Below are 19,199 nucleotides of genomic sequence, written 5' to 3'. Positions count from 1 at the left end.
GCAAATGGAGAGAAATGTACTTTCAGATCTGCAAGATTCTGTTTATGTAAACGTGCAATGGAGTAGAATTACTCCATCTGGGTTGTGCTTTCTATCTGGACTAACTCACTAGTGGTTAAGCCCTTTAGAAATCAGGAGATGCAGCCAGTTCAAACTTATTGCAAGTTTAAGCTGTCTATAAGAATCTGAGCTACTAACAGTTGTGGGAAGAATCCAGAGAAAGAAATATTTTGGGAAATATTAAAAAGGCAGAATATATTTCCCCAAAGGATTTTAAAGGCAGAAACCAACCCCCCCCACACACACACACACCCCATAGTCTCTCTGCCCCAAACAGAAACCAGGTCTGCAGAAATGCAGATGTGATAATCTTGTCAGAAAGATTTGAGTCAGGAAGCTGGGATCAAAAAGACAAAGATCTCTAGAATCAACAATCCCTCACACCAAAAAATCCAACACTCATCAGCCACAGCCACAGCGAAGCAGGATAGGACCTTTGAGACATACTAGGATTAACCCACCACCATCAGAATACCAGAAAGGCACACTCAGACTCAGGTCAAAGTTCATGCCACCGGAAGATCTCCAAACAAAAGCCCAAGAAGGTACAAAAACCCACCACTCCCTACTACATGTGGTCAGGTTTTTTCCAGAGCTATTTTTCGGTCTGGCTCTCCTCTTCAATAAACTACAAACGTCTTTCTAAAGCAGTCACCATGTTGTTTATTCCCGGCTTGGACTGGACTCTGATGAAGATTTTTCCTTCAACACAGTCAAAGCTATTTGGTGGTAGATAACAAATTCACGATGGGCTGAACTTAGATAACTTGTGAGTGTGAAGGGACTCATGACTGATGACATGTTTGACCCCTCCTTCAGGCTCAGCCTGGTCATCTCCTACACTAGCCTGACAACAAGGCTGTGGCTGTTCCATCTGTCTCACAAGGCCATTCCCACACACCATTACAAAAACACCTCCAACTCATTAGAAAAACAATGGGCTGGAATGTTTGCAGTCCTGGCTGTGTTGATATAAAACATGTCATATATGTTCATCTCTAATAATCAGATAAAACCGAACAAAAACCTCTATCTTTAGGGAATTATTTTATCTTTGGAATTGGTTTTGATGTTTTCACCTATGTAGCTTCATTACTAGAGAGAGAAATAAATCAACAAGTTTATTTCTCCAAAGCAGCCATTCACAATAATAACATTTGGATGCCCCCACAACACTGTAATTTACAAATTAGTCCTCAACTTACAATCAAAATTGAGCCTGAAATTTCTGTTCCTAAATGAGACAGTTTTTAAGTGAGTTGTACCCCACTTAACGATCTTTCTTGCCACAGTTGTTAGGTGAATTACTACAGTTGTTAAGTTAGTAACACAGTTGTAAAGTGAATCTGTCTTCCCCATTGACTTTGCTTGTCAAAAGGTCACAAAAGGGGATCATATGATCCTGGGGGACACTGCAGTTGTATATATGAGTCAGTTGCCAAGTGTCTGAATCTTGATCACATGACCATGGGGATGCTGTAATGGTGTGAAAAATTGTAACTCCGTCTAGTCACTAAATGAATGGTTTTAAGTGGAGGACGACCTGTAAGCCTGCTGTGATATATATATTCATGAATCAAACCAAAACTATTGTAACTGTATTATTATTCCAATTTTTCACAAACACATTTGCTTGTCCCTGAGGCGAGCTTGCTCAATATGTTCCTCTTTACTAATTAAAAAGAATTTGGTGTTCTCACAAAGATTCACACACAAAAAAGGAAGTTAGATAAGAGATCACTTTTAAGAGCATTAACCGGGCGTGTGGCCACGAATATTTTAAAAGGAAAGATGAAACACGTGCAAACAACAGGAAGGGGGTAGTAAAACCTCAGTCTATCCACAACTAAATAGAATAAAAATTTTGGCAAGAAAAATAAAAAGATTTACAACAGCTCCCGCCCCCCCCCCCATCTGGTGCTTATCAAATGTGCTACAATTCCCAGAGTTCTTTGAGTTATTTCAATAGGATTGGAAAGTACAATTTCCCAGAAGGAAAGACTGAGGTACACAAATGATGTAATTAAAAAACAAAATCAATAACGGTAGTACTCAGCTTGCAACCATAACTCAGCCCATAATTTTGGTCATACGTTATGACACTTGTAAAGCTGGTCGTCATGTGACTGCACCCAATTTATGGCCTTTTTGAGGGCTGTTAAGTGTATGTCGGTGTTGTTAATTGAATCCATTGTTTTGCTACAGGGTGTGTTTTTGCCAGAAACTAGAAGTACAGTAAATGTCAGTTTCCAGAAAAAGGATGGTGAATCGCAGTCAAATGAGCAGGGGCCAATTTCCAAATGTCAAATACATGGCCATGTAACCGTGGGGGAAGGAAGGTGTCCGAACTTTGAGGAGAGTCTTAAGTCCCTTCTTCAGGATTCATCATAACTTTATTTTGGAATAGAATAGAATAGAATAGAATAGAATAGAATAGAATAGAATAGAATAGAATAGAATAGAATAGAATAGAATAGAATAGAATAGAATAGAATAGAATAGAATAGAATAGAATAGAATAGAATAGAATAGAATAGAATAGAATAGAATAGAGAGTGGAATGGAATGGAATGGAATGGAATGGAATGGAATGGAATGGAATGGAATGGAATGGAATGGAATGAAGAGCAGAGCAGAGCAGGGCAGAGAAGACAAGACAAGACAAGACAAGACTGGAAGGGATCTTGGTGGTCTTCTAGTCCAGCCCCCAGCTCAAACAGGAGACCCTATACAAAAAATTGATGCAAATGGCTATTCAATCTCTTCTTAAAAACTTCCAGTGTTGGAACATTCACTGCTTCTGGAGGCAGGTGGTTCCACTGGTTAATTGTTCTAACTGTCAGGAAGTTTCTCCTTAGTTCCAAGTTGCTTCTCTCCTTGGTTAGTTCCCATCCATTGTTTCTTGTCTGCCTTCAGGTGCTTTGGAGAATAGCTTGACTCCCTCTTCTTTGTGGCAACCCCTGAGATACTGGAACACTGCTATCATGTCCCCCCTAGTTCTTCTTTTCTCCAGACTAGCCAAACTCAAATCCTGCAATCCTTCTTCATATGTTTTAGTATGAACACATAGAACACAGTAGGCAACCATTTTCTGGTGGACTGTGGCTTACACTTTTTTAATGTGTAGTTATTTTAATATGAAAGGTTCATAAAGGTTTTGTCAGTATAATTAAAGTGGCTGCATCAAAATTTACAGACTTCCTTTTTTTCTTTTTTTTCTTTTACTAATTTTGGGATAAGAAGACTTCAGACAAACCTATTTTCTAATTTATCAATGATGCTCCAGTGGTTAGAATGCAGTATTGCAGGGCTGACTCTGCCCACTGTCAGGAGTTCGATTCCCACTGGCTCAAGGCTGACTCAGCCTTCCATCCTTCCAAGGTTAGTAAAATGAAGACCCAGATTGTTGGGGGGCAATACACTGACTCTGTAAACCCCATAGAAAGGTCTGTAAAAGCACTGTGAAGCGGCATATAAGTCTAAGTGCTATGGCTATGATCAGCTGCTTTACTGCTGGTTTGTTTTTAAAAAGTGAAAATAAATCTTTACTTTCATAACTCAGCAGTTACGAAACAACCTGAATCAATAAAGTACAATTAGTTCATCTGGGAATGATTCTTGTCGCAAAATTGGCATCAAACTTGCAAATCTAAAAGAACATTCCCCCCCCCCTTTCACAAGAAACTAGGCAGGGCCCCTTGTTTGCCAGACCCATCTTCCTACTTTAGGCTAAACTGCCTTCTTTCTGCTTATCGCCCTGGCTGCATCTCTTCCCCCATTTCCCAAAGTTATAACAAAGGTAAAGGTTCCCCCGCACATGCGTGCTAGTTGTTTCCAACTCTAGGGAGCAGTGCTCATCTCCGTTTCAAAGCCGAAGAGCCAGCGCTTGTCCGAGGATGTCTCCGTGGTCATGTGGCCGGCATGACTAGACGCCAAAGGCGCACGGAACGCTGTTACTTTCCCACCGTAGTTGTCCCTATTTTTCTACTTGCATTTTTACGTGCTTTCGAACTGCTAGGTTGGCAGAAGCTGGGATGAGTAACAGGCGCTCACTCTGCTACGCGGCACTCGGGATTTGACCCGCCAAACTGCCGACCATCTGATCGACAAGCTCAGCGTCCTAACCCACTGAGCCACCATGTCCCAAAGTTATACCCATGACCAATTATAGTAGATTTTAATCTGCTTCAAACCCTACTCAGAAAGATTTTTAACCTGCCTTTATTGTTTTTTATAAATTGCTCAGGGTGGCGAGCATACCTAATACTCCTTCTTCTTCCTATTTTCCCCACAGAAACAACCCTGTGAGGTGAGTTGGTCTAAGAATGTGATTGGCCCAAAGTCACCCAGCTGACTTTCATGACTAAGGCAGGACTAGAACTCACAGTCTCCTGGCGATTGGCCCAAAATCACCCAGCTGACTTTCATGTCTAAGGCACGACTAGAATTCACAGTCTTCTGGTGATTGGCCCAAAATCACCCAGCTGACTTTTATGTCTAAGGTGGGACTAGAACTCCCTGTCTCCTGGTGATTGGCCCAAAATCACCCAGCTGACTTTCATGTCTAAGGTGGGACTAGAACTCCCTGTCTCCTGGTGATTGGCCAAAAGTCACCCAGCCAGCTTTTATGGCTAAGGCGGGACTAGAACTCACCATCTCTTGGAGATTGGCCCAAAGTCACCCAGCTGACTTTCATGTCTAAGGCACGACTAGAATTCACAGTCTTCTGGTGATTGGCCCAAAATCACCCAGCTGACTTTCATGTCTAAGGCGGGACTAGAATTCACAGTCTCCTGGTGATTGGCCCAAAATCACCCAGCTGACTTTCATGTCTAAGGCGGGACTAGAACTCCTGTTGATCTTAAAATTTGTAGAGAAATTTTTAAATAGACTATACAGATTGATTACTTTTTATTGGGGGTGGGTGTTTTGCTATTATTGTACTTCACAGTTCATTCTTTCTTGGCTTCCACCAAGCAGAAAACTATAACAGCAGTCTTGGAAGTGGGGAGGGCTTGGTGTCAAATTGCATTTTCTAATTGCATTCACATTTCTGCTTTCGGACTGTTGGTTTTATAGCCTCTGTGATTCTTTTTTCCCCAGCAGAGATTTGCAAGTTGCAGAAACAGAAATCAAAACCTCCTGTGACCTCTAGTCCTGTTCTTTACTTCTTTGCAAAGAAATTGCAAGGATGGGGTGGAACAGTTTTTTGGGGAAAAAACTCCCCGAAGACCTTGAGTTCACCACTATATAAAAAAGATGTTGAGACTCTAGAAAGAGTGCAGAGAAGAGCAGCAAAGATGATTGGGGGACTGGAGGCTAAAACATATAGGGAATGGTTGCTGGAATTGGGGATGTCTGGTTTAATGAAGAGAAGAGCGAGGGGGGACATGATAGCAGTCTTCCAGTATCTCAGGGTCTGCCCCAAAGAAGAGGGAGTCAAGCTATTTTCCAAAGTGCCGGAAGGCAGGACAAGAAGCAACGGGTGGAAACTAATCAAGAAGAGGAGCAACCTAGAACTAAGGAGAAATTTTCTGATAGTTAGAGCAATTAATCAATGAAATTAATCAGCTTTCCGCCAGAAGTTGTGGGTGCTCCAACACTGGAGGTTTTTAACAAGAGATTGGACAACCATTTGTCTGAAATGTTATAGGCCAGGCTTCCTACTAAGAAGAGGGTTAGACTAAAAGACCTCCAAGGTCCTTCCAACTCTGTTATTGTTATTCTGCACGTGAAAACTTATTATGTGTTTTGGAAGGCCCCCCCAAGAGCTCAAAGAAACAGTACTTGGTCTTCGACATGACCACAGTCTCTCTCATATTCTTAATTCTTCCATGAAGTCAATAGGATTTTAAAAGGTCTCGTCGTAATCTGGATAGGATTCACTACTACGTTCCTCTTAAAAAGCAGCATTCTAGAATTAAGATGCCATGCACAAAATTGGAGAGAAAATGGACAGCGAAATTTCCCTAATTTCATATTTCTGCACCTTAAAAACTGTGGGAATGTCAGGAGTATTTTGTTTGTTATGCTGTTTATGATGGTGTGGGAAGAATCCAGGGAAAGAAATATTTTGGGAAATATTAAAAAGGCAGAATATATTTCCCCAAAATATTTTAAAGGCAGAAACCAACCCCACCCCCAACCTCAAGTCTCTCTGCCCCAAACAGAAACCAGGTCTGCAGAAATGCAGATGTGATAATCTCGTCAGAAAGATTGGAGTCAGGAAGCTGGGATTAGAAAGACAAAGATCCCTAGAATCAACAATCCCTCACACCAAAAAAAATCCAACACCCATCAGCCACAGCCACAGGGAACCAGGATATGACCTCTGGGGCATAATAGGATTAACCCACCACCATCAGAATACCAGAAAGGCACACTCAGACTCAGGTCAAAGTTCATGCCACAGGAAGAACTCCAAACAAAAGCCCAAGAAGGTATAAAAACCCACCACTCCCTACTACATGTGATCAGTTTTGGGGTTTTTTCTAGAGCCTTCTTTCTGTCTGGCTCTCCTCTTCAATAAACTACAACCTTCTTTCTAAAGCAGTCTCCATTTTGATTATTGGACTGGCAAAAGAAGTTAACAGTTAACAGAATAACAGAGTGGAAGGGACCTTGGAGGTCTTCTAGTCCAGTCCCCTGCTCAAGCAGGAGACCGTATCCCAGGGGGCCTTCAAACTTGGCCCTTTAATGACTTGTGGACTTCAACTCCCAGAATTCCTCAGCCAGCGTGCCTGGCTGAGGAATTCTGGGAGTTGAAGTCCACAAGTCATTAAAGGGCCAAGTTTGGAGACCCCTGCCCTATCCCATTACAGACAAATGGCTGGCCAGTTTCTTCTTAAAAGCGTCCAGTAATGGAGCACCCACAACTTCTGAAGGCAAGGTCAGTTGGGAGAGACAGGTCATTTATAATGGAAAGAGTGTTTGTGGGGGGGGAAATAGTGATTTTTTTTTAAAGACCAAGGGCAGGAGACTCCACAAAAAAGAATGGCTAAAAAAGTCTTTATTTAAGAACATCCGCTGAAAGAACCAGGCAGCAGGCGTATCTGAGAGCTGGATGAATCATCCTCTTAAAACGAGGGGTTTTTTTCCCTGCAAGTTTACATAATTTATAAGAGAAGGAGGAATGCTTGAAGCTTACAGTAAATTTCAGTTTAGTATTCTTCAACTTGCTCAACACGGTCAAGGATCTAAAAATTTCAATGACCCCAGTGACTAACTAACATGAGATTTACTGTATCTTCAGAGAAAATATTGCCTTCCACCCAGACTTAGCAATGTTGAGGGTGGGCCACATTTCAAACGGAAGAACTTAAACTTGGTCATTGTTATCTTGTTCCTATTTATTGTTTTAAATGGAATGGCTTGGAGGAGGAGGTTGCTTGTAATTAATTAATCAGTTAATCAACTCAACAATTGACCCAAAAGGTGCTTGGGGTGGCCAGAAAATTAACTCTAGGCATGAGCAGTTGTTGAAAGAAAAAGTTTTCATCAGGGTCCAATCCAAGCCGGGAACATACAAAATGGAGACTGCTTTAAAAAGATGGTTCTCATTTATTCAAGAGCAGAACCACAACAGCATGTGACTCTGGAGCAGCTGACCACATGGTGTTGAGAGTGGTGGGTTTTTATACCTTCTTGGGCTTTTGTGTTTGGAGTTGTTCCTGTTCCTGTGGCATGAACTTTGACCTGAGCTTTTGTGCATGTCGTTTTTGGTATTCTGATGCTGGTGGGTTAATCCTATTATATCCTAAAGGTCATGTCCTGCTTCCCTTGGGCTGAGGACTGATAGACATATAGCCAGTGCTTTTTTTGTAAAAGAAAAAGGTGCCGGAACTCACACATGACATACAACCTGCCTTGCCTACCCTACAAGGTTCCATCCAAAAAAGGTGCCGGAACTCCGTTCTGAGCGTTCTATGAGAAAAAAAGCCCTGCATATAGCTGATGGCTATATGCTGTGTTGGGTTTTTGGGTGAGGGGTTGCTGGTTCTAGGGATCTTTGTCTTTCTAATCCCATCAGCTCCAAGCTTCCTGGCTCCAGTCTTTCTGAAAGGATTATCAAATCTGCATTTCTACAGAGTGGGCCTCTGCTTGAGGCAAAGAGACTTCGGGGGGGGGGATTCTGCCTAAGATTTTTTATTACTCCTTTGAGAAAATATATTCTGCTTTTTTTTAATATCCCCCAAACTATTTCCTTTTCCGGAGGCGGAGATGCTGTCTTCCTACACAGTCTACAGCATGGGTGTCAAACTCGCTGCGTCACGTGACGTGTCACGACGTATCGTGACTTTTTTCGCATTGCCTGAGCTGGGGTGGGCACGGCCTTCGCATGACGCGACCGGCCCACGGGCCAGCAGTTTGACACCCCTGATCTATAGCATATTTGGATAATTTGGATAATCAAAGTTCAGCAGCTTAAGATTTCTCCTGAGTTTGTTTCAGCTATGTTTTCATGGACTGTTTTGAGGCCACTGTTTCTTGTAAAAAAATCTGTTAATATGATGGCTGCCAAACCAAAAAACAGCCCCAGCAAAGTATCAGTCTAGCATCTAGAAGTATCTAGATGGGTGACATACAATGTATTTTTTATAATGTGGTGACCAAAACTGGACACAATATTCCAAGCATGGTCTTACTAAAGTTTTATAAAGTGGTACTAACACTTCACGTGATCTTGATTCTATCCCTCTGCTAATGCAGCCTAGGACTATGTTGGCTTATTTGGCAGCTGCAGCACACGGCTGGCTCCTATTTAAGTGATTGTCCACTAGGACTCCGAGATCCTTCTCACAGTTACTGCTTTTGAATCAGAAAAAAAAATAACATCCAATCATCCAGGTAAAAGGTAAAAAGGTAAAGGTTCCCCCACACATGCGTGCTAGTCGTTTCCGACTCTAGGGGCCGGTGCTCATCTCCGTTTCAAAGCCGAAGAGCCAGCGCTTGTCCGAGGACGTCTCCGTGGTCATGTGGCCGGCATGACTAGACGCCAAAGGCCCACGGAACGCTGTTACCTTCCCACCGTAGTGGTCCCTATTTTTCTACTTGCATTTTTACATGCTTTAGAACTGCTAGGTTGGCAGAAGTTGGGACGAGTAACAGGCGCTCACTCTGCTACACGGCACTCGGGATTCGACCCGCCAAAACTGCCGACTTTCTGATCGACAAGCTCAGCGTCCTAACCCACTGAGCCACCACGTCCCTTCCAATCATCCAGAGAGTGTTAAAAAACTTTATGGGGCAGTATGTACGTAAGTCTACTACTAATGCTAGAGTCAGGAGCCCCTATATAATTCCAAACAGATGACTGCCCAGTCTCTTCTGGAAAATCTTTGGTGATGGAGTATCCACAACTTCAACTCCGAGAATTCCTCAAAGGCTATCTGAAGAATTCTGGGAGTTGAAATCTCCACATTTTCAAGCTGCCAAAAATTCAGAAAGACTACCCTAGTGTTTGTCCTTCTGTCGTTCTTCCCACCATCGGCTCCATTCCAGAAAAACCAACGCTGCTTAAGCTTGTTGTTTCACTAGGACTTCTCAAAGTATTTAAATACTGGATGTGCCTCCTCTTCTACCAGGGTTGAATTTAGTACAGTCCTGTCTTAACTGATAAAAAAAGCTTTAGGAACATAAGTGTCACTGGTTTTCCTCAGCATGCAATTATGCAAGAACTGTCTTTGCAATTTAGGTTACAAAATTAATCTTTGCGGCTCTCCAGTGGATTTCAAAGCATTAGCTTGTTCTCGGTAAATGAAAAGAGGACTCGTTAATGGCCTTGTGTTTTTCATGTTTTGTTTTTATGGAGAAGATTAATGTCAGGTGTAAAGGACCAGGTGCACATGTGAAGGTCCAGTTAAATTGATTTATTGCTAAACAGCCTGTGAATGGAATTCAAGGCAGGTTGGACTTAGTCTCTTGTGGCTACGTAGGGATTCTAGGCTGATCCCTCTTTTAACTCTACCTCCAGGTTCTGCTACTCTTTCCCCTGTAGCAAATGTGTGGACATAGCCACTATGTCCTGGCTAATCAAGGCCATGTGTCATGAAGCTTCGAACATCTGTATTTAGCTCCTATGTCTGTCAGTAGAAATGTGACAAATAAACAAACTAAGATGATCAAAGGCCTGGAGGCTAAAACAAACAAAGAACGGCTGCAGGACCTGGGTATGGCTAGTCTAAAGAAAAGAAGAAATAGGGGAGACATGATAGCAGTGTTCCAGTATCAAAGGGGTTGCCACAAGGATGAGGGGGCCAGGTTGTTCACCAGAGCACCAAAGGGAAGAACGAGAAACAATGGTTGGAAACTGATCAAAAAGAGAGAAGCAACCTGGAGAAGGAGAAACTTTTTGACAGTGAGGACAATCAACCAATGGAACAGCCTACCCCCAGAAATTGTGGGTGCTCCATCACTGAAAATCTTTAAGAAGAGACTAGACCAAGGCTTTTCAACCAGTGGTACAGGTACCACCTGTGGTACATTGGCACCTGGCAGCTGGTAAGCGACCATCCTAGAAAAGTGGTAGCGGGGGAGGGGAATGAGCTGAACCAGTGGCAGCACCACACAAGCCTGAGCGAGAGACAGCTGGAGCTACAGGGCTGTCAGGGCTCAGCAGAAGCGTCAGGATCAGCACCAGGCTTTAGCTGGAGCTTTGCGCTGATCCTGGCGCTTCTGAGCCCAGAAGAAGCGCCGATCAGCTGGAATGTTGCAGCACCTCCAAGATCTTGTGATTTACCTTCAGATGCTTGGCAACTGATTCATATTTCTGATGGTCAAAGTGTCCCAGGGTCATGTGAAGTGACCAAAACCTGCTGCAACCACCCAGCAGACGGGGGGAATAAAAACCAAATACCTCCCACCCACCCTACCCCCACTGCCAATCCTCAACAGAAATGCTCACAATAATGAAAACCTCGGACAGGAGGAAGAGCGCCGCCAGGCGGGCAGGCAGGTGTCTTGCTCAGCTGTGGCTTGAGGGGCACTTTTTTCAGTGCCTTTGTAACTTCGAACAGTCACTAAGCGAACTGTTGTAAGTTGAGAGCTACCTGTACTTCATCACTTTTTCCCTTTTTTTTTTTGATCAAGTTTTTGATACCTTGCTAGGCGACTGGTGATACTTGGATGTTGCCATATCCTAAAAGTGGTACAATGGGTGAAAAGGTTGAAAAGCCCGGGACTAGACAATCACCTGTCTGAGATGGTGTAGGTTTGCCTGCTTAAGCAGGGGACTGGACTAGAAGACCTCGAATGTCCCTTCCAATTCTATTCTATTCTATTCTATTCTATTCTATTCTATTCTATTCCATATCCCATCCTATCCCATCCCATTATTCTATTCTATTCTATTCTATTCTATTCTATTCTATTCTATTCTATTCTATTCTATTCTGTTCTGTTCTGTTCTATTCTATTCTGTTCTGTTCTGTTCTGTTCTGTTCTTTGCTATTCTATTCTATTCTCTATTTGCTATTCTATTCTATTCCATTCCATTCCATTCCATTCCATTCTATTCCATTCTATTCCATTCTATTCTATTCTATTCTATTCCATATCCCATCCTATCGCATCCCATTATTCTATTCTATTCTATTCTATTCTATTCTATTCTATTCTATTCTATTCTATTCTATTCTATTCTATTCTATTCTCTCCCAGTGAGTTCTATGGCTAAACAGGAATTTGAATTTGCTACCCGTAGGCTTAATTCTATATTAACCATTGCCGCATAGAGCTAGCCCACAACCTACAACCATTCGTTTAGGTATTGTTCAAAGCTACGACAATGAAAAAAGTGACTTCTCACCAATCCTCACAGTTACGACCATCACAGCAGGCCCAGGGTCACGAGATCAAAATTCAGACACTTGGTAACTGGCATGTATTTACAACAGTTGCAGGATCCGAAAATCATGTGATCTCCCTTTGAGACCTTCCAACAAGCAAAATCAGCAGGGGGAAAGAAGGATCTGCTTAATGACTGCCTGGTTCATTTAATCACCATGGCAAACAAACACAAAATCAAGTATGCCTCAGTTAACCACCTTGCTTAGCAACAGGAATTGAGGTCCTAACTATGGCTGTAAGTCAAGGAGTACACGGTACTCAGATTTGATTCAAAGTAGAATGGAGAATAAAGGATGTTTCTTCTTTTGTCCATTATTACTCAAGATTTTACAAGTGGAGACAAGCGCAAAGCAAGCTTTTAAGGACCTCGCCAAGCTGTTCCACCAAACACTGGCTCAGGTACACCCACCTACAAAGGCAGACCCACTAGAAATAACAAGAGGCCCTAATCACCAGTCTAATTCTATCCTGAGATATATTTCAGGTCAAAGTCAACAGCTTTGTTTACCAGCCTCGGAAATTGATTTTATCAGAAAACTGGTGCCAGGGTACTGTGATGTCATCTCATACAAGGTCTGCATAACACAGGCAGCCGTTGTGCAATATATAAAAATAAAAACAAGACACAGCACAACACAGCACCCAACATCCCCGAAGGAGCTTTCAAGTGGCATAAAGAATCGAACACACGTACAGTTCAAGGGGCTTAACTTATGAAACACAAATCCACCACTTCCTTCATAATAATAATAATAATAATAATAATAATAATAATAATAATAATAATAATAATAATAATAATAATAATAATAATGATGAAGGGACCTTGGAGGTCATCTAGTCCAACCCCCTGCTAAGGCAGGAAACCCTATACCATTTCAGACAAGTGGCTGTCCAGTCTCTTCTTAAAAACTTCCAGTGTTGGAGCATTCACCAATTCTGGAGGCAGGTTGTTCCACTGGTTAGTTGTTCTAACTGTCAGGAAGTTTCTCCTTAGTTCTAGGTTGCTTCTCTCCTTGACTAGTTTCTATCCATTGCTTCTTGTCCTGCCTTCAGGAGCTTTGGAGAATAGCTTGACTCCCTCTTCTTTGGGGCAGCCCCTGAGAGATTGGAACACTGCTATCATGTCCCCCCTTGTCCTTCTCTTCATTAAACTACACATACCCAATTCCAGCAACCATTCCCTATATGTTTTAGCCTCCAGTCCCCCAATCATCTTTGTTGCTCTTCTCTGTACTCTTTTTAGAGTCTCAACATCTTCCTCCTTCTGTTCAAGATGTTTTAGGGTTCTGCATGTCATTGCTGAGGCTTATTGAGAAAGTTTCAGCTTCGGGTTGCAGTGATTTGTTAAAGTGCTCTCCTCGGGGCTGCCCTTGAAGAGTATCTCAAAGCTTCAGCTAATACAGAATGCAGCAGGGTGGGTGTCAAGGCTGGTTTGTCCTTTCACCTACATTTTCCTCCCTTTTGCTCATAGCTTGACAAGATTGTGGGATGCAAAGATGGTAGGCTTGGTATCTAGGCTAGGGGTCCCCAACCCCTGGTCCATGGACCAGTACCGGGCCATGGCATGCCAGCAACAGGTCCGCACAAACAAGCAAAGCCTCATCCGTGAGATGCAGGCAAAACACAAAACCATGTACCCTCCAGGCCACAGAAAAACCTCTCTCCACAGAACCGGACCCTGGTGCCCAAAAGGTTGGGGACCTCTGACCTAGGCAACTGAGGCGTCTTTGAGAGCTTGGTGCTGATAACACCAAGGTCACTAATGCAGGTGCTCGGTGGAGAAGTAGACTTTTCCCATAACGAGAAGTATTACTATTAGACAATGTGAACACGCCCGGTGGGTGGGGGCGAGAGGATCTATTGTTTAATTAAGTAAGCTTTCGAATGGGAAAACCAGAGCTGGTTTTGCTTCTCCTATGCCCATGTAAACTTTCAGTAAAGTATTATCCTCTTGGTAAAATCACGGCCCAGGAGTTTCTTTTTCTGGAAATTTCAACTGGACAGTTGACAGTGGGCATTTATGTGTGCTCCTAAGGACAGATCATATCACACTTCGACTCCCAGAGCTGCATTGGTTGCTGGATCTAATTCAAGCTACTGGTTTTAACCTTTAAAGCCCTGCATGGCATGGGACCAGGTTATCTGAGGGACTGTCTCTCCCAGAGAGTGGGAAGGAAGGAAGGAAGGAAGGAAGGAAGGAAGGAAGGAAGGAAGGAAGGAAGGAAGGAAGGAAGGAAGGAAGGAGGGAGGGAGGGAGGGAGGGAGGGAGGGAGGGAGGGAGGGAGGGAGGGAGGGAGGGAAAGAAGATTACCTTCTCCTACACAGTCTGTCCAGCAGTCCTATGCCATCAGAGGAACATCAGCTCAGCTATTTTTCTGGTGGTTCCAGATTAAAAAAGAAATTGTACTGAACTGAAATTAAGTCCCTTAGTATATTTTAGGACTGGGCTCAAAATGTACGTATTTTCCCAAGACATTTTATGCCACCCTCTCAACATTATTCTATGACTATCAGCTTCCTCTGGAAAATTCTGAGCATTCCATGACATTATCCGAAGCTCAACCAATCAACACAGGTCGCTTTTTCTTTCCCTTTTTCTTAAAAACTAGGGATATGATACAAAGGCAGCCTCTCTGTGCCACTCAGAGATTTTTTTTATTTTTTATTTTTCCTAGATCGAATAGAAAATCAGGAGGGAAAAAAATAATCACAGGAGCCAGTAAACATGTTGGGAAAGGTCAGTTTCATCAGCAGAGGTTCACCAAGTCCTTATGTATTTCAGACTGTGAGAGAAAAACTCGAGGACCTTTTTAAAAAATGGCACGTATAGGTCAAGTTGGAATTGCTTCTCAAGGTCTACTGTAGCACTTGACCTTACACAATAAGCTCCTTGAAAATGAAATGGCATTCAGAGTCCTATAGCGCTGCAGAGGCCCAGCAGGCCTCTTAAAAAGGAATGGGAATTTTTTATTTTTTTTTATTTTTATTCCCATTTATATCCCGCCCTTCTCCGAAGACTCAGGGCAGCTTACAATCTAAGAAGCACAAACCGATGTGCTTAGCAATAGCCTTCATTTGATGTATATGCCTGCTTATTAGGGCTTTTGCCCCCCCCACCCCAAGCGGCATTATTACAAAGTCAGCTTAATTGCCCCCAACAATCTGGGTCCTCATTTTACCTACCTCGGAAGGATGGAAGGCTGAGTCAACCTTGAGCCTGGTGGGACTCGAACCTGCACTACGCTCACACAGAGAAGGCCTCCTCAGGGTACCGTCGGCTAGACAATGTCGGCTTGCGACCCCCAGGGGGAGGGCCTTCTCTGTGGGAGCACCAGCCCTATGGAACCAGCTCCCCGCTGAGCTTCGGATGGCCCAAGATCTCCAGTCCTTTCACCGCGGCCTCAAAACACTCCTTTTCCACCTGGCTGACCTGGACTGACAGGGATTTTAATTATATTTACAATTTTAACTCTATTCTTTAATTTATTTTAATTTATTTCAATTTTTAATTTTAATTTACTGTACAGAGACCTTTAAGTTTTGTTGTTGTTAGCCGCCCTGAGTTCCCCGGGAGATAGGGCGGGATGTAAGTCCCATTAATAAATAAATAAATAAATAAATAAATAAATAAATAAATAAATAAATAAATAAATAAATAAATTGCAGGCAGCTGGTGTTACTTAAGGAGGCATCAGCCCACTGCTCCACCAAGGCTAGAAAAATGTATGGTGCACCAGTTCAAAGCACGCATCCCAGTTTAGCACGCGTGGGATTGCATGCAGCCTTCTGCTGACCGTGTCAGTTTCAACTGATTTTTATGGCCTTCAGTAGGACCAGTTCCACTGTACACTAAATTGAGCCTTTCCTTTGACTGGAGTATTTTAGCGTCTTGCAGAACAAATGTCAGTGGTCTGGTGCCTCTTGGAGATGGGAGTGATAGATCAGCCCTTCTAAATTAAAAAGTGGCAAAATTGAGCTGGTGCTAAATCAATCCTGGGAAATAGAACAGGGTGACACTTCTAAATCAGAAACGAGAAGCTAAAGGTCACTCTTGGCGATATTGTTGTATTCTTTTCTATTTTTCATATAGACTATCAGAGTTGGAAGGGACCTTGGAGGTCTTCTAGTCCAACCCCCTGCTCCGGCATTCTAGACTAATGCTTGTGCAATCTCTTCTTTTTTTTTATTGAAAAGTTTTACAGTACATTTTTTAAAAGACAAAACCCCTCCCAACCCCCTCCCCTCTCCCCAAACCTCCCCAACCCTTCCCTCCCCTCCCCCTCCCCCCTCCCCGACTTCCCAGAGCTAAATACAGAGTATAAAAATACAAACAATCATAATCTACCATATTCAAACAACAATAAAATATTAAGTTCTATCGCACTTTAACTCTTATTAAAATAACTACAAGTAATTTATATATCACATAAATCCAATACTTATTCAAATGCTAGGTGAAACTTTTTAGTCCCATATTTATTCTGGATGTAATCAATCCATCTTCTCCACTCCACAATGTATCTCTGTTGCGACTGGTCTTTCAAGTACGCTGAGATCTTTGCCATTTCCGCCAAATTAGAAACTTTTAAAGTCCATTCTTCTATAGTCGCCAGTTCTTCCTTCTTCCAATATTGCGCTACTAAAAGTCTCGCTGCCGTAATTAAATTCAACATCAACTTAGTGTCCACAACAGTTGTGCAATCTCTTCTTAAAAGCCTCCAGTGATGGAACACTCACAGCTTCTGAAAACCTCTGATTAACTGTTCTAACTGTCAGGAAATTTGTCCTTTTCTTGATTAGTTTCCATCCGAAGTTTCTTGCCTTGCCTTCAAGTGCTTTGGAGAATAGCTTGACTCCCTCTTCTTTGTGGTAACCCCTTAAATATTGGAACACTGCTATCATATCTCCCCTGGTCCTTCTTTTCACTAGACTAGCCATAACCAATTCCTGCAACTGTTCGTCATATGTTTTAACCTCCAGGCCTCTGATCATCTTTGTTATTCTTCTCTGCACTTTTTCCAAAGTCTCAACATCTTTTTTATAATGTGGCGACCATAACTGAATGCAGTATTCCAAGTCTGGCCTGACCAAGGCATTATAAAATGGTACTAACACTTCACACGATCTTGATTCTATCCCTCTGTTAATGCAGCCTAAAACTGTGTTGGCTTTTTTGACAGCTGTGGAGTAGAGTAAGAGTAGAGAATAGAATAGCAAATAGAATAGGATAGGATAGCAAATAGAATAGAATAGTAAATAGAGAATGGAATAGAATAGAACAGAATAGCGAATAGAACAGAATAGCGAATAGAATAGAATAGAATAGAATAGAATAGAATAGAATAGAATAGAATAGAATAGAATAGAATAGAATAGAATAGAATAGAATAGAATAGAATAGAATAGAATAGAATAGAATAGAATAGAATAGAATAGAGAATGGAATGGAATGGAATGGAATGGAATGGAATGGAATGGAATGGAATGGAAGAGAAGAGAAGAGAAGAGAAGAGAAGAGAAGAGAAGAGAAGAGAAGAGAAGAGAAGAGAAGAGAAGAGAAGAGAAGAGAAGAGAAGAGAAGATGGAATGGAACAGAAAAAGGAATAGAATAGAATAGAATAGAATAGAATAGAATAGAATAGAATAGAATAGAATAGAATAGAATAGAATAGAATAGAATAGAATAGAATAGAATAGAATAGAATAGAATAGAATAGAATAGAATAGAATAGAATAGAATAGAATAGAATAGAATAGAATAGAATAGAATAATGGGATGGGATGGTAAAAAATAGAATAGAATAGAATAGAATAGAATAGAATAGAATAGAATAGAATAGAATAGAATAGAATAGAATAGAATAGAATAGAATAGAATAGAATAGAGAATGGAATGGAATGGAATGGAATGGAATGGAATGGAATGGAATGGAAGAGAAGAGAAGAGAAGAGAAGAGAAGAGAAGAGAAGAGAAGAGAAGAGAAGAGAAGAGAAGAGAAGAGAAGAGAAGAGAAGAGAAGAGAAGATGGAATGGAACAGAAAAAGGAATAGAATAGAATAGAATAGAATAGAATAGAATAGAATAGAATAGAATAGAATAGAATAGAATAGAATAGAATAGAATAGAATAGAATAATGGGATGGGATGGTAAAAAAATAGAATAGAATAGAATAGAATAGAATAGAATAGAATAGAATAGAATAGAATAGAATAGAATAGAATAGAATAGAATAGAATAGAATAGAATAGAATAGAATAGAATAGAATAGAATAGAATAACAGAGTTGGAAGGGACCTTGGAGGTCTTCTAGTCCAACCCCCTGCTCAGGCAGGAAACCCTACACTTTGGAAGTTGATAGAAGTTCCAGTCATAATTATGGTCATACGTCAAGCACTGTTTGCACCTGCTAATTGTAAACCTGTAGCTACTCTAATTTCCTCCTGAGTCTTAATCACAGCTACACTACAGAATTTGTGCTTATCTCTCTGCTTGCCTCAAGTGCTTGCTAAATACTTGTTGACAAGATGTATGAATGTTGAAATGACTTAAATTCTTCCACCCCACAGGTGGCACATTGCCCCTGTGCGTACAACATAGGCCCACAAATCAGCACAACAGGCAAGTTACCTGTTCAGCATGAAAAGCTGGGAATTGCCGTTCCCACCCCGTCTGGAACAGTGAGGTCCTTTAAAAGGAACCAATTTTTCCCCAGAAATTTGTCTGTAAAATACTGTGCTTCTCTTGATCGCCCTCCAGCTTCTGGCAGTCACAAATGCTGATTGTTTTTCCACCTTTTTTTTCTTGAGCTCAACGGTTAGCGTACAAGCAGTCCTCGACTTACAACAGTTCATTTAGCGACCGTCCGAAGTTACAACAGCACTGTAAAAAGTGGCTTGTGACCACTTTTCACACGTATGACCATTCCAGCCTCCCCGTGGTCATGTGATCAAAATTCAGAGGCTTGGCAACTGACTCGTATTTATGACGGTTGCAGTGTCCCGGGGTCACGTGATCCCCTTCTGCGACCTTCAATGGGGGAAGACAGATTCCCTTAATGACCGCGTGACTAACTTAACAAGTGCATTGGTTAGCTTCGCAACGAGGGCAAGAAAAGTCGTAAAATGGGACAAAACTCACTTAACAAACGTCTCACTTAGCAACAGAAGCTTTGGGGTCAGTTGAGGTCATTAAGTTGAGGACTACTGGCAGTTCTGTTTGGAAAGCCACGTGTGCTAACTCACAACACAGTCTACATTCTGTCTTTCCAAGCTCGTAAATAGGACGACA

Source organism: Vipera berus, assembly GCF_964194415.1.
Source record: "Vipera berus genome assembly, chromosome: 4".
Lineage (NCBI taxonomy): Eukaryota > Metazoa > Chordata > Lepidosauria > Squamata > Viperidae > Vipera > Vipera berus.
The sequence above is the reverse complement of the archived record's forward strand: the minus strand, read 5'-3'. Positions refer to the sequence as shown.